The sequence below is a fragment of the Osmerus mordax genome, chromosome 27, assembly GCF_038355195.1.
Source record: "Osmerus mordax isolate fOsmMor3 chromosome 27, fOsmMor3.pri, whole genome shotgun sequence".
Classification (NCBI taxonomy): domain Eukaryota; kingdom Metazoa; phylum Chordata; class Actinopteri; order Osmeriformes; family Osmeridae; genus Osmerus; species Osmerus mordax.
The window spans coordinates 6115673-6128704 of NC_090076.1; positions in this window are offsets into that span (position 1 = coordinate 6115673).

Sequence of the window (13032 nt, forward strand, 5' to 3'; positions counted from 1 at the left end):
TTCTCAGAGTTATATAAAACTTACATAATCTCCTCTTCTCTGGATGGAAAATCCAGTCAGGCGAGATCCTCTGTACGGATGTGTTGTAAACCACATTGCCATCAGCCTTTGAGGCACAGACAATAAAAAGTATGTGTCTGACAATAGACAGTATGTTTGTGAAGTTTGTATAACTGTGCATGTGTCCACATGGGATTTCAATTCAATTAAATTCACTTCACCGATCCCAGAGTGTTCAGGTTCTTCTGTGCGAACACAATGTATCTGTATGCATTTGTACACATATAGAAACACTTTGAATGTACTACTTTGCGGGGGGTCTCCATATGCATCTCTGTTTAAGCCGAAGCATCTTCTGTTGACAGGCAGCAGAGGTGCACTAAGCGTCTGAAAGCGTTGATAACGTCTCTCCATTCTCAGCCTGGTTACACAGTCATACCAGAGACACCTAGCCAGACTGACGTTAACCCTGACCTCGAAGCAGACCAGCAGCCACACAAAGCCACTGGCATCCCACTCAGGATCACTGGAAGGGGAAACATCCGTAGCCAAGCCCTGACTGTCAACAGCTCAGACTTAGTTCTTTTTTCCCCCAGTCCTCTTCAAGTCTGCAGTCCTGTGCTGTTCATCGGCGTACAGTACCACCATTCCCTCACCATCCACCTTCAGCTGGGCCTGAGAGACAGAGAGAGAGAGAGAGAGGTCCTGGGATGCACACATAAACCTGTTTGAGCAGAACCAACTTTGACAGGATGGAGAATAGACGGAGGAATCTGGGGGAGGGCCAGGGAGTTGGAGGGGGGGGGGGGGGCGCGGCACGTATGAAGCCAAAGAGGTGGGGGGGTGGGTGGGGGGAGAGACGGTGGAGGAGAGAAGAGATTCTACACCCCTTTTTGCATGTGTGCAAGCATGTGTGCGCGCGCGTGCAAGTGCACCAACTGAGTCGGCAGACGCGCATTATTCGTCCGCGCCGGGTGCGTGGTCAATTTCTCAGCCGGAGTAAGTGGTCCACGTACACAAACAAACACACACACACACACACTGCTCTGGCCCCTCTCTCCCTACTCTCATGCCCACATCCACAGGGATGAATGGAGTGGAGGAGACAGCTGGAAAGGCCTGCCTTTGACTCTCTCCAAGCCCACTAGTCTCTAATCCCCCTCCTGCCCTCCCCTCGTTCACCCTCAACTCCTTCTGGAGACCCACTTCCCATCACTCCCTGGGAGTTCCAAGGTACCCATGCCCAGGCTGTCAGAGGGATGAGTCTCACTGGACCATACCCTTGTTGACGAGTGTGTGTGTGTGTGTGTGTGTACTGGGTGTGAACCAGGGGAAGTTCACTAGACGTCGCCGACCGAGAAGCATGGAGTGCTGATGGATCCTCACTATGAGCCACTGATCAATGCAGGCAGGAATCCGTTGTTCTGAGTTAGATTAGGCTGGCCTGGCGAACGTAGCTCGTTGTCAAACCACACACGCACCCAGACTGAGCTGCTAATCCAGGGGTCTGACTAGAAGCCAGAACACATACACACACAAGTATGCAAGCACACACACACACAGTATAAGAAAATAAGGTTCTGTGGCTTGATTAGTTGTCTTTGAAAACGAATGCAGACAGATAAATCTCATCTCCCCAAGGTTAGGGAAGTCCCTGTGACTGAGTAGAGAGCATATCACTAGAGCTGTGGAGCTAACGCGGCGGCCCGGGTTCGATTCCGGCTTAGGTCCATTTCTGCATGTCTTGCCCACTATCTCTCCCCTATATTTCCTGTTTACCTCCAACTGTCTCTGCTCAAATAGACCAACATATACAGTATCTTCCAAAAACACAGGGTCATATATTTATAATAAGCAAAACAAGGCCCTCTTGTGCCAGAAGAAGTAATTGCATTTCTGGTCAATCATCATCGAAATACATTTCAACCATTTCCTATCTATATGGATATGAACCGTCACGGGATTGCTTCATATAAACATTTACTGAAAGAAACAAATGGGAAGATTAATCTGCAAACAATCACCATCGAGTTAAGACCTTTCCAACCATGCTCCTGGAGAGAAACTGTTCCTATTGGTTTTTGCTCCAAACCATTTTCAGCACACCTGATTACCAGTTAGTTGTAGGTAACCAGGCTAGTTCCCACTGGGGTTGTAGTAACATCATACGGAGGATGAAATCTCTCCAGGAACAGTTTGAGAGGCCCGCTCTGGTTCAGCACGGTGACAGGTGTGAGCAGTGTCGCTAGTGTCCCACCAGAGGGCAGTAGCGTACCATCCCGCCGGCCTATACTCCAGACACTGTGGAGATTCAAGCCCACATTGGTTCAGATCTCTCTCTCTCCCTCTCACTTTCTCCTCCGATTTAATGTGCAGAGGTGATTAATATCTCTCTCTCTCTTTCACCCCCCCCCCCCGCCCCTCTCTCTTTGGCTCCATCTCTCTCTCTCAATCACGTATGCCATAAAGGATACTCTGCAAGTCAGGGACTGGATGATTGATTCTGACATTTCCACTGGCTGATCATTGAGACGTTTCCTCTCCCTAAATATGAATATGTGTAAATTTCTCCCCATGTGTTTTCATTAGTGTGTTGGTCTATGTGCGCGGCTTGCTTAGCATGCATGTATTCAACGTACGTAGACGCGCGTGCCCATTAACGCACACACACACACAAACACACACACACACACAGAGACACCCCCCCGCCGCCAACACACACACAGCACGTCAACACACACACACACATATGAAAGTTGTGATGTATCTTAGTTCAATATTCCATTACTGCAGCATGTAGCCTCTAGCCTCCGTGACCTGACATTGTAGCCAATAACACGACACCACAACCAGTACAGCCCCCTGTGGAGCACCTGGACGGAGGTCTAGGGAAGGAAAAAGACTCACTACCTCCATAATCAGGATATACTGTAACTGAAGTCGATTCATCGCACAACGTGACATAAATGAGAAAAAATATGGATAATATATGGAGGAAAATGAGCTTAAAAGGGAAGCGTGTGTATGTGTGAGTGTGTGTGTGTGTGTGTGCCTCAAATGAGGCCACTGTGTCATAGTTACAGGGCTGGCTAGATCATGCCTGCAGCCATACATAATGGAGAAGGAGAGATCAATAGAGTTGGTGATGGTGCCCCTGTACTTGGCTGCTTCCCTCTGGATGGGGTTGCCCGGGCAGGGGCAGCCCAGCTGAAGAGCCCCCCCACCCCACCCATCCGAAGACGGAGTGCCGCCCACCCCCCCCCAAAAGCACGCCCCTCCCCTGCCGTCGGCGGGGGACGGCCAATCTTCGAAATTCACAAACACATTATCGAGACGCTTATGAATTTCGCTTGAGCTCTAGAGGCCTTGGCTGAAAAAGAGGCCAATCTCAACTACTCACACCCCGCTTTCATGTCATCCATCTTCTTAATTGCGATGGGATTTCAAGTTAAAAAGCGTTGCCTTATATCTCTGCCATGTAAAATAGAATGATCTACAAAACGCGCATGCACACACACACACACACACACAACTGGGTCTCCAATGGAAAACAAATAAACCTTGTTCCTTCAGGCACAGCTCTAACTGGCGCTGATCAGAATTCACAGCCACATTTTCCCTGCCATCATCGTGGAAATGATTTCTCTGTGTGCGTGCGTCTGTGTGCACGGCTTCAGGAACGAGACGCTTCTGCGCGCGTGCGCCCGTCATTATGAGAGCGAGGTGTCCATGTGCGCGCGTCCCTCACCCATTCCCAGGCCCCATCACCAGACCCCCCCCCCCCTCCCCGCCCACGATGGAAATGTCACCGTGCTCTTTGCAATACAAACACCGGATAAAGTCATTCGAGGAAAGCCTCTGATATGCAAAAACCGTGGCGGCAGATGAATAAGATCTCATCGTCCTCCTGTAAAGGGAGCTGAAACACGGGGGGGGGGGGGGGGGGGGGGAGAGGGTGACCTTTTTGGGACGTTCATGCACACGCCATGCCGTCGGGGGGGACAGGACAAAAGACACAACGAAAGAGGCTCTGTGTTCTCGCGGACATGAAACCTCTAACAGGTCCTACGTCCGAGGTTCCGAGTGGCTGCCGCCACGACCCCCCCCCCCCCGCACACACACACACACATCCTCACCGGACCGGCGGCATCGCTAACCCCCCGCTCCCGCTCCCGCTTTGAGTCCGGAGGAGAACTGGGAACGTGTGAGAGGTGATCGTCGGGAGGTTTCCTTTTGTAGTTCTGACTCGGGGCGGGGCGGGGGGAGTGCAGAGCTACCAGGTCTCCAGAGACACTAACACACACACACACACACACGCAGGGTCCTAAGACCTCAGAGGAACAACGCAGGGGAAAATGTCTTTTGAAGATAAGACATGAAAGAACAGACAGAGAGAGAGTGACAGAGGGAGAGACAGACAGAGACAGAGAGTGACAAGAGAGTGACAGAGGGAGAGACAGCGAGGGAGAGAAACAAGAAAGATTGAGTTGGAGGCAGAGAGAGAGAGAGAGAGAGAGAGAGAGAGAGAGAGAGAGAGAGAGAGAGAGAGAGAGAGAGAGAGAGAGAGAGAGTGACCGACAGAGAGAAGAGAGGGTGGTAACCTGAGCTCACAGTTCTAAGGTCTGGGGGTTTAATCCAGCCTTCATTCATGTCTTAGAGAAAGTGAGCTGGTCTCGGCCAGGTGATCTGGCCGCTGGTGATTTCAAACGTTGCGCCGGAGGAAGGAACTGGGAAAAAGACACACTCACACACACACACACACACACACACACACACACACTCACACACACACACATCAGGATGAGATGTACAATACATATGTGTCAGCGCAAACCCTAGTAAGTGCGTGGGCATGCGCGACAATCACGATCTCACTGGCCACGAAGAACTAGCCATGCAGAGCTCGAATCCATTCGCGCCGTACGACGCGATCCCACCAACACATCCCTACTCAGCCACAACACAAGAGCAGTCTCTTGCCTAGACAACACGGGTTATTCTCTCGGATCACACAGTCCCACGTTCAATCTATTTTTAAAAACCCGAGTATTGTGTGCAGGAACAGAGCTTACCTCCACAGGCTCCACACCGTGCCCAGGAGAAGGTTCTTCACAGCCGACGAGCAGCAGGAGCAAAACACTCGGAAGTGTTTTCATCGCGAGCAGACAGCATCAGGTCTTGACACAGTGTCGAGCTAATTGGCCGTTCATTCCCAAGCCAAGGATAATTAGGGCTTTGGCGGAGTGTAATTGATGTAATGTAGGCTTTTTAAGGTGGTTGCTTGACAGCCTTTGATTTCTCCGTTTGAAACTCCTGGCGTGAGTCTCCACGGAGACCAGACCAGTCAGGGAAACAGGTCAGACATTTCTACTGTTTAATTAAAACCCCCTTTTTTTTTTTTTACCATATTACACCTTCAGAGTAAAAAATCTGAAATGACAACAACAGAACAATGGCGGCAATTCACTCCACACTTCTCTGTTAACTCCCTCTCCCTCATCTCTTTATTATTCCCGTCTTCTGATGTTTGAATTAGGATTATGTTTGACGGGGATTGTTTCATAACGGGTCTTTGCCTCTCATTAGGGGACAGGGGAGATGCGTTCAATGTGGTCTCTCTCGCCCACATCATCTCTCCTTTTTCTCAATCACCCTTTCAAAGTTCCATCCATCCGGCACAGGAAAGAAAGTGGGGGCACGTCGGAACGGCCCCCTCCGTCGCTCTCAAACGTAGTCTTGCGTGATAATCTGCAGCATTTGTTTGAACGATCCGAGCAGTCGATATGACTTGATCGAAACGACTTGCGGATCGGAGAGTATCTCATCGGGCCTAGATGTGGCACACGCATGGATGCTCACAAACACAAAGGCGAAACCCTCCCCCCCCCCCCCCCCCCCCGCAACACACACGACCAAGCTCGCGCGCGCGGGCGCGCACACACACACACACACAGCTAAAGAGCATGCAGGGGGACTATGTAGGAGATAAACAGGTCGATATCTCGGCTGCGATCCGCCATTAAAACGTCAACAAGAGTGGGATGAGGTCACTCCTTTTCCAGTGACCCCTCCCCGTCCTTGGGTTGGTCGGGCCTGCCTTCCCTCTTCCCTCTACCGGTCTAGCCAATCGAGCGTGCGCGTGCGCGCGCGCGTCATAAGAGACAGCTCCGTCTTACGCTCGGACTGAGTGGCGTTCCCCCCCCCCCCCCTCCCCCCCCCCCGGCTGTCAGCGTTCCCCCGCACCTCCGAGTTCTCGGAGAACGCTCCGGTCCGTCTCAGTCTTGACAGAACAAAACTCGAGAAGCCCTCGGAATCCTGCCCTTCATGCTCCGCTAGTTACCGACTGACATTTTGCGGTGAAGAAGCAATTCCAGGGAATTGATTCGAGAGAAAGGGCTTCGCCCAGGAAAAGGGGGGAAAATCGATGGCTGCTATAGAGCCGGCGGGCAGGTACACAGGTAGGCTACGCCTCCGAACAACAAAAGGCAGGAGCGAGAGAGAGAGAGAGAGAGAGAGAGAGAAAGAGAGAGGGGCCTCCCTGACTCTAAATCAGCTGGAAATCAGACGCAGCAAGACACGTCAACAATACCTGCTGGAGTAAATCGTCGGCCTGTTTATTTCTGTGGGGCTTCGCCAGCGAGGGAATAGTCAATCAGATAGCCACTGACAAACCACACACACACACAGAAGCATGTACACACTCCCTTCCACACACATATTCACCCACACACATCGTCATTACCTAAGTGGCCTTAACACATCACTCCTATAGAGCACCCACTGTACATGAGAATACTCCTCCATCTTCCATTAATATCCTGAATGCAGTAAAGGGATTCCGTAGTGATTTAGTCGTGCCTCCCTGTAGGCTGTTAAAAAACTCTGTGGGTACGTGAAGCGCCCGGCAATTAGAGGGACAAAGATGCTCTATTAGGGGTTAAATATGAAGGCATGGACTTTGGTAATGTTTTAATGATTTAAAAAGAAAGGCTCCCTTTTTCTCAAGGCTGTTTTTCCCGTTGCTGTTTGGGAGTTCGGCACAGAGTTATTTTAAGACCTAATTCTTATTAACTTTCCTCCTTCCGCCCCTCAACACCCCCCCCCCACACACACACACACATACACACACTCCCCCCTCTTAGCTACTCTACAGTTTTATGAGAAGCCCAAATAACAACACTACCTCAAAGCGAGTTAGCAACTTGGTGAGGGGGGGGGGTGTGTGAGGGGAATGAATACAGAGTAATATAAGAGGGAATGTGATTACGGCAGCAGGGAAAAGAGTGAGCCTGAGACTACGAGGTGAAGTTTCTGTACGCACGCCGGGACTGAATTATAAATGAAAGGATGAGATGAAAGGGACGGTGGGTCGCCCTTGCGCGACAGACACCCTCGCAGTGCTCTCATGGGAGGGCGGAGCTTTCCGGGGGAGTAAACAGGTTATTTAAAGATAAACAAAAAAAAATGGCCGTCCCCTTAGGGAAGACACTGGCTCACACGACAGACAAAAAGTGAAGAGATGAGACGTCCAGTCGGGGAACGAGAGAGGTGGAGACTGGCAAGGGAGGGAGGGAAAGGAACGGAGAGAGAAAGAGAGAAAAGGGGAAGGAAGGAAGGCCGAAAGGAAGGAAGTAGGAGTAAGGCGGGGGAGGGAGGGGAGAGAGAGAAATTACCAGAGAAAGAAAGAGAGCTAGGACTGAGAGCAGGCCGCCATACAAAAACAGGCCCTGGACTAGAAATCCAAGCTAGTACACCCTCTACAGTGGGATTGACGGGCACTCTGGTCCTCCGCCACAAACTTTTTCACCGAACTTGCCACCGAGATTGTGTGTGAGTGAGCCGGGGATGGAGAAGAAACAACAGAAGGCTCTAAGGGAGTCCAGGGGCGAGTTTCTATTGGTGCACAGTCTCCGGGGATGAAGGGAAATCCACCTGCAGAGCGAGAGAAGGAGGACAGAACAATGCCTCTTTCATTTACTTCTCTTATTCCCATGGCGACAGAGCAGAGCCGCGGAGGCACGCGGCAGCAGAGGCAGCAGATCCACGGGGTGAAAAATATATATCGAAATACCTCAATAATGAGCGCCACCATTTACCCACAATCCCTTGGGATGGGTACAAAATCTGTTCGAATGGGAACCGCTGGTGTGCAAGTCTGCAGAGGACCGACCAAATCCAGGTCACACACACACAGAATCCTCCCAAACACATGCAATCTCACAAAATCTCCCCCAGACACACACACACACACACACACACATGCAGGTTTTAGGCCCGGTGAAGTTAATCACCTATGAGGAGAGGCCCACCGCTCGGTACAGCCCCGGTCGTGATAGTAACCTGTGTAATTGCATTGTAACCTAATTAATTTCCCTGTGTAATGAGAAAGGCGGGCGTACTCTGCAAATCACTGTTCTGCCCAGGAGGCCTTGGACGAGACCATCCGACGAAGCTTCGGAAAGAAACAGGTCCGTTCGGTGCGAGCGAGCGGGATTTTGTACGCTTGTGTGCGCGGGTATGCGTGGGAATCTGCGTGCGCATGGACCTGGATTTCCTCGGACCCCTGAGAAACCATCATGTAACTGACCATTTCTTGTATCGCCCGCCTGAATTGTTCACAGGCCGGTGAATCGGTAAGCTCAGGAAGGCCCCACAACCATCTGTTTAAAGGTTGACACAAACAGAGGTCATGATCTCTGTGGACAGTCCGTTTTCGGAAGGGTCCATTGACTCTTGATGCTCACTGAACAATCGAACATTAAAATCAATATCGGTTAACTCTCACTTTACCCTTAATGAACACCAGTTGATGAGACACACGGATGGAATCCTGGCATTGCTTTCAGCATCTACTTTCCTACAGAGACTGTTTAAATAAACAGTTTACCAACCATCATTTGGTCACCTCCTCCTGTACCGCATCATGTGGCCAGTGGACAGGATAAACAGGTTGCGTGTTTCCCTTAATCAACAGCAGTGCGTGAAGGCTGAAGTGAACGATTTCCTAAGAACTTCCCTGTAGTCGCGCGGCTGGAGTTCACCTGAAGCCACACACGCGCGAACACACACTCACCAACAAACAAGAACGCGGGCACACAAACACACCCACACGCGCGCTGAGAGAAAGGTCGTCTCATTGATTCAGTTCAGACTTTCTTCTGGTCTCTGACCTTTCCAACAGCCTCCGTGATGGAATGAAAGGTGGGAGCCAGAACCAGGAATGCAGAAGCACATCTCTAGAGAAATGTCAGTAATTAGAGCTTAGCATGGACCAAGGTTACAGCCATATCACACATGAGACAGAGAGAGAGAAAGAGACAGAGAGAGACAGAGAGAGAGAGAAAATGAGAGAAAGAAAGATAGCTAGTTATTTTGGCTGTGTCCCCCTCGTGAAGGACAGGCCTCTCTCTGTCTTTCTCCCGCTGAAACAAGCCCACTCTGTAGCCATAGCAACCAGACCGATTGGCCGGACTGAATATGCAAGATAAGGCCGACTTGAAAGAGTGCGAAAATCCGTTACCTCCCTCCTCACACACTCTCTCTCTCTCTCCATTTCTATCTCCCTCCCTCCCTCCCTCCCTCTCTCTCTCTCTCTCGCTCACATGCAAACGCATTCTCGTTCTCTCTCCCCTCAGTCCTCTCTCTTCATGGAATTACACTGGCAAAGGCACACAGTGAGATATGAGGACGGGCATGCTTTTGACACACTCCATCTGTCTTTGAGACACAGGGATTCAGAGAGAGAGAGAGAGAGAGAAAGAGAGAGATGGAGAAAGAGAAAGAAGGGGAGAGAGAGAGAGAGACAGACCCTTAGAACCCTGTCACAGAGACAAGACGGGCCCTGTGTTGATTTCTCTATGTGGGTTGTTGTTTGTTGGCAATGGTGTGCCATGCTTCAAGGACAATCTGATGTGCCACTTGAACGAAACAAAGCGAGATGTGTCGCATGAATCTCGCAGACCGAAATATCTCGTGTGTGCGTAGTAATAGGGGTTGGCTGGCTACGAGTTAGCTCTAAGATGGCTAGGAATATAAAGCAATGTTAAATACAGTTTGTGTGTGAGAGTGGGTGTGAGAGAGAGTGAGAAAAAGTGGGGAAAAAGGAAGGAAAGAGAGGGCGCTATTTTAAGCTCCTCAGAGTCCATCCAAACTCCTAATTAGGAAGCAGACTGTCTCCCTTGGCAACCTGTGACACGGTCCAACGCTCTGACCGTGCGCAAGGCAACCTGTCCACTATTGTCCAACTGTCATCTCTCTCTCTATTTCTCACAGTGGCTCCACACCTCAGTGGCACACACCCTTGCTTCTTTCCTCTCAAGGAAGCCATGCCCTCCTCTACTCCTCTCCTCCTGAGAACGGATTGTAACCAAAAGAAAGATAGTTCGGTATATTCAGACACACGCGTGAGCGTGATTTGACTCCATGTCAAGGCCCAAACGTATGTTGTCCCTCGTCCCATGGGGAAAATGTCCGACTCAAGGCCCATTAAAACAAGCAGTCAACTCTGCGAGGAGCTGAACGTTTTGGTGTGTGTTTTTTTCTCCTATGGATGACGCAACACAACTAAGACTGGGCCATGGGAGGCAGGCCAAATACCTTATAGATCTTTTGGCTGTTGTTGTTGTTGAAATTATTTCCACTTTGACCCTGTGGGGGGCACGGACTTTCCTCGCCTGACCCAGCAGCACTTTTGCAAGTCGTGAGTGTGGTACCTCAAATATCAGAAAAGTGTATTGGTGCATTCCTGGAGCTTGGTTGAGAGGTTCATGTTGAGAAATTGATGCATTAGCGGTGAGGGAAGCCAGGCTGCTGGAGTTCCAAACAGCAGCTTAGAGAGGCGCTTAGAGAGCACAAGATTGCCGTCAATAGGTTCTTGACTTTTCAGACACAGTTGAGCCTCGTGTGGTTTCATGAAAAGGAGTGGAAGGGCTTGTACGCTGTAATTTCTGGCAGAGGAAAAAGAAAAAAACGTCAGGGCAAAAGGTATAATTGTCCCCCTTCACCCCTGATCTTTGCTTTCTCTCCATCTCCCTCTCTCTCCATCCTCCATCCCTCCCTCCACTCTACTGTGATGATAATACCGCTGCCCAGGGAAAGCTTTCATGCATTCCAGGATTTTAGCATTTTCTAGTACACACACACACACACACACACATGCACGCACACACGCTGGGTTTTACCCTGATACACACACACACAACACACACACAAGCAAACCAGAACCCTGCACACAAACGTGAGCACACACACACAAGCTTGTGTGCATTCTGTTGTGCCCAAACACACACACTACACTGGGTTCCTACTTTGACACACAAGCAGCACACACACACAAACAAACAAACAAACAAACACACAAGCAGAGTATTGCACGCACACACTCCCACACCTGCTCTGGGGAGATAAGTCTTGGAGCTGTTCCTGGAGGCTGCATCCTCTCTGGCCCTTTACACACCCAGGGGCACTCAGCCACTAAACCCTGCTGGCGTGCCATGCTCTGATAGAATGCAGGGAAGAGAGGGTTGGAAGTTGGGCTTCAGGGGGAGAGAGAGAGAAAGAGAGAGAGAGAGAGAGAGAGAGAGAGAGAGAGAGAGAGAGAGAGAGAGAGAGAGAGAGAGAGAGAGAGAGAGAGAGAGAGAGAGAGAGAGAGAGAGAGAGAGAGAGAGAGGAAGAAAGAGAGAATCATTTTTAGTAGCACATGTACCCCCTCCTACAATCTCTAATCTGAATTGAACTAGGAACAATAACAGTGCTTGTATAATGGCTTGCCTTCATGAAAAGACGACAGGTTTTCTCCATTAATGAGGGTCCTCTGAGAGCTCTAATCGTCTACATTCAGACATGATCATTTTACGACAATGCATATTAAATCATAATTCTATTAGACCTGTACTTGTGTCACGGGCTTCCTGGCTGCACTCAATGAACGGATGATCAATGAATGAGAACTACACGACTTTGATCTTTTCATTTCTTATGTTACTGTACTACATCTGCACATGAGAATACTTTTTATTAGACTAATTTTCATTTCGATCTATTGTCACAGCATCATCATTCGAGCGTTATTGCAGCCCTCCATACCCGCTCTTTGTCTCTCTCACACGCCCTCTCTCGCAGAGGACACGTAGGGATTCAAATGGGCTGCTGCCTAAATGAACAGACTGTGTGTGTGTGTGTGTGTACATGAGTGGTGTATGTGTCTATACGTGTACTTGTGACTGTGTTTGTGTCCATAGGAGGGTTTAGCCCATCTGTTTCCCTCACGTGAGGCCGCTACAGACTGGCTCTTGCAGCCACGAGGCTTTACCTCACTGAAACTGGTCGGTGAGGCAGAGCTATCACCGCATCCAGGGATCCCACTGTCATCTCTCTCACTTTCTTCTTCCTTATTTCACATAAACTGATGCCTTTCACGACCGCTAAGATTCCCGGGGTAAACACCAATAACACATTTCAAGCAGGTGTTGATGCGAAACATGACAAGCGACACAAACAACTTACAAAAGACGTGCAGAAGAACAACAACAACAAAAAGACAAAGCTTCACGGTGTGACGGCAATACCTGAGTACCTCGACATGGAAATGTTTACCAGCAAGCACACAAATAACACAGTTCATAGCATAAAGAAATGAAACAATAAAATCACCTTTGTTCTTCTATCAGTCTTGAGGAGTTCAGTATTGATCCCGGCGATCTGGCTGTGAAATGCACGTTCCATTTTTTTGTTTTCATTGACTGTCTTATATTATGTTTCGACGTAGTGAATTCTTGTTCTAGTTCAAAAGAGTATAAAGTGGCCAGTGTTTGCTTGCCTGCTGATCGTAATTGTTGCCCATGTTCTTGAAATGTTCCATTGCAAACTCCGAAGGCAATTCCTCTTATTCAATACAGCAGGCGGCCTATCGACAGGCAAGCTCAACGGATGAATAGCCGACAGAAAATAGAACTATACTTCAACTTTTTGGATGTTCACACCAATTCATTTTTTGTTAAATTAGTTGTGTTAGATGTGTAAGCAGTAGTGTAA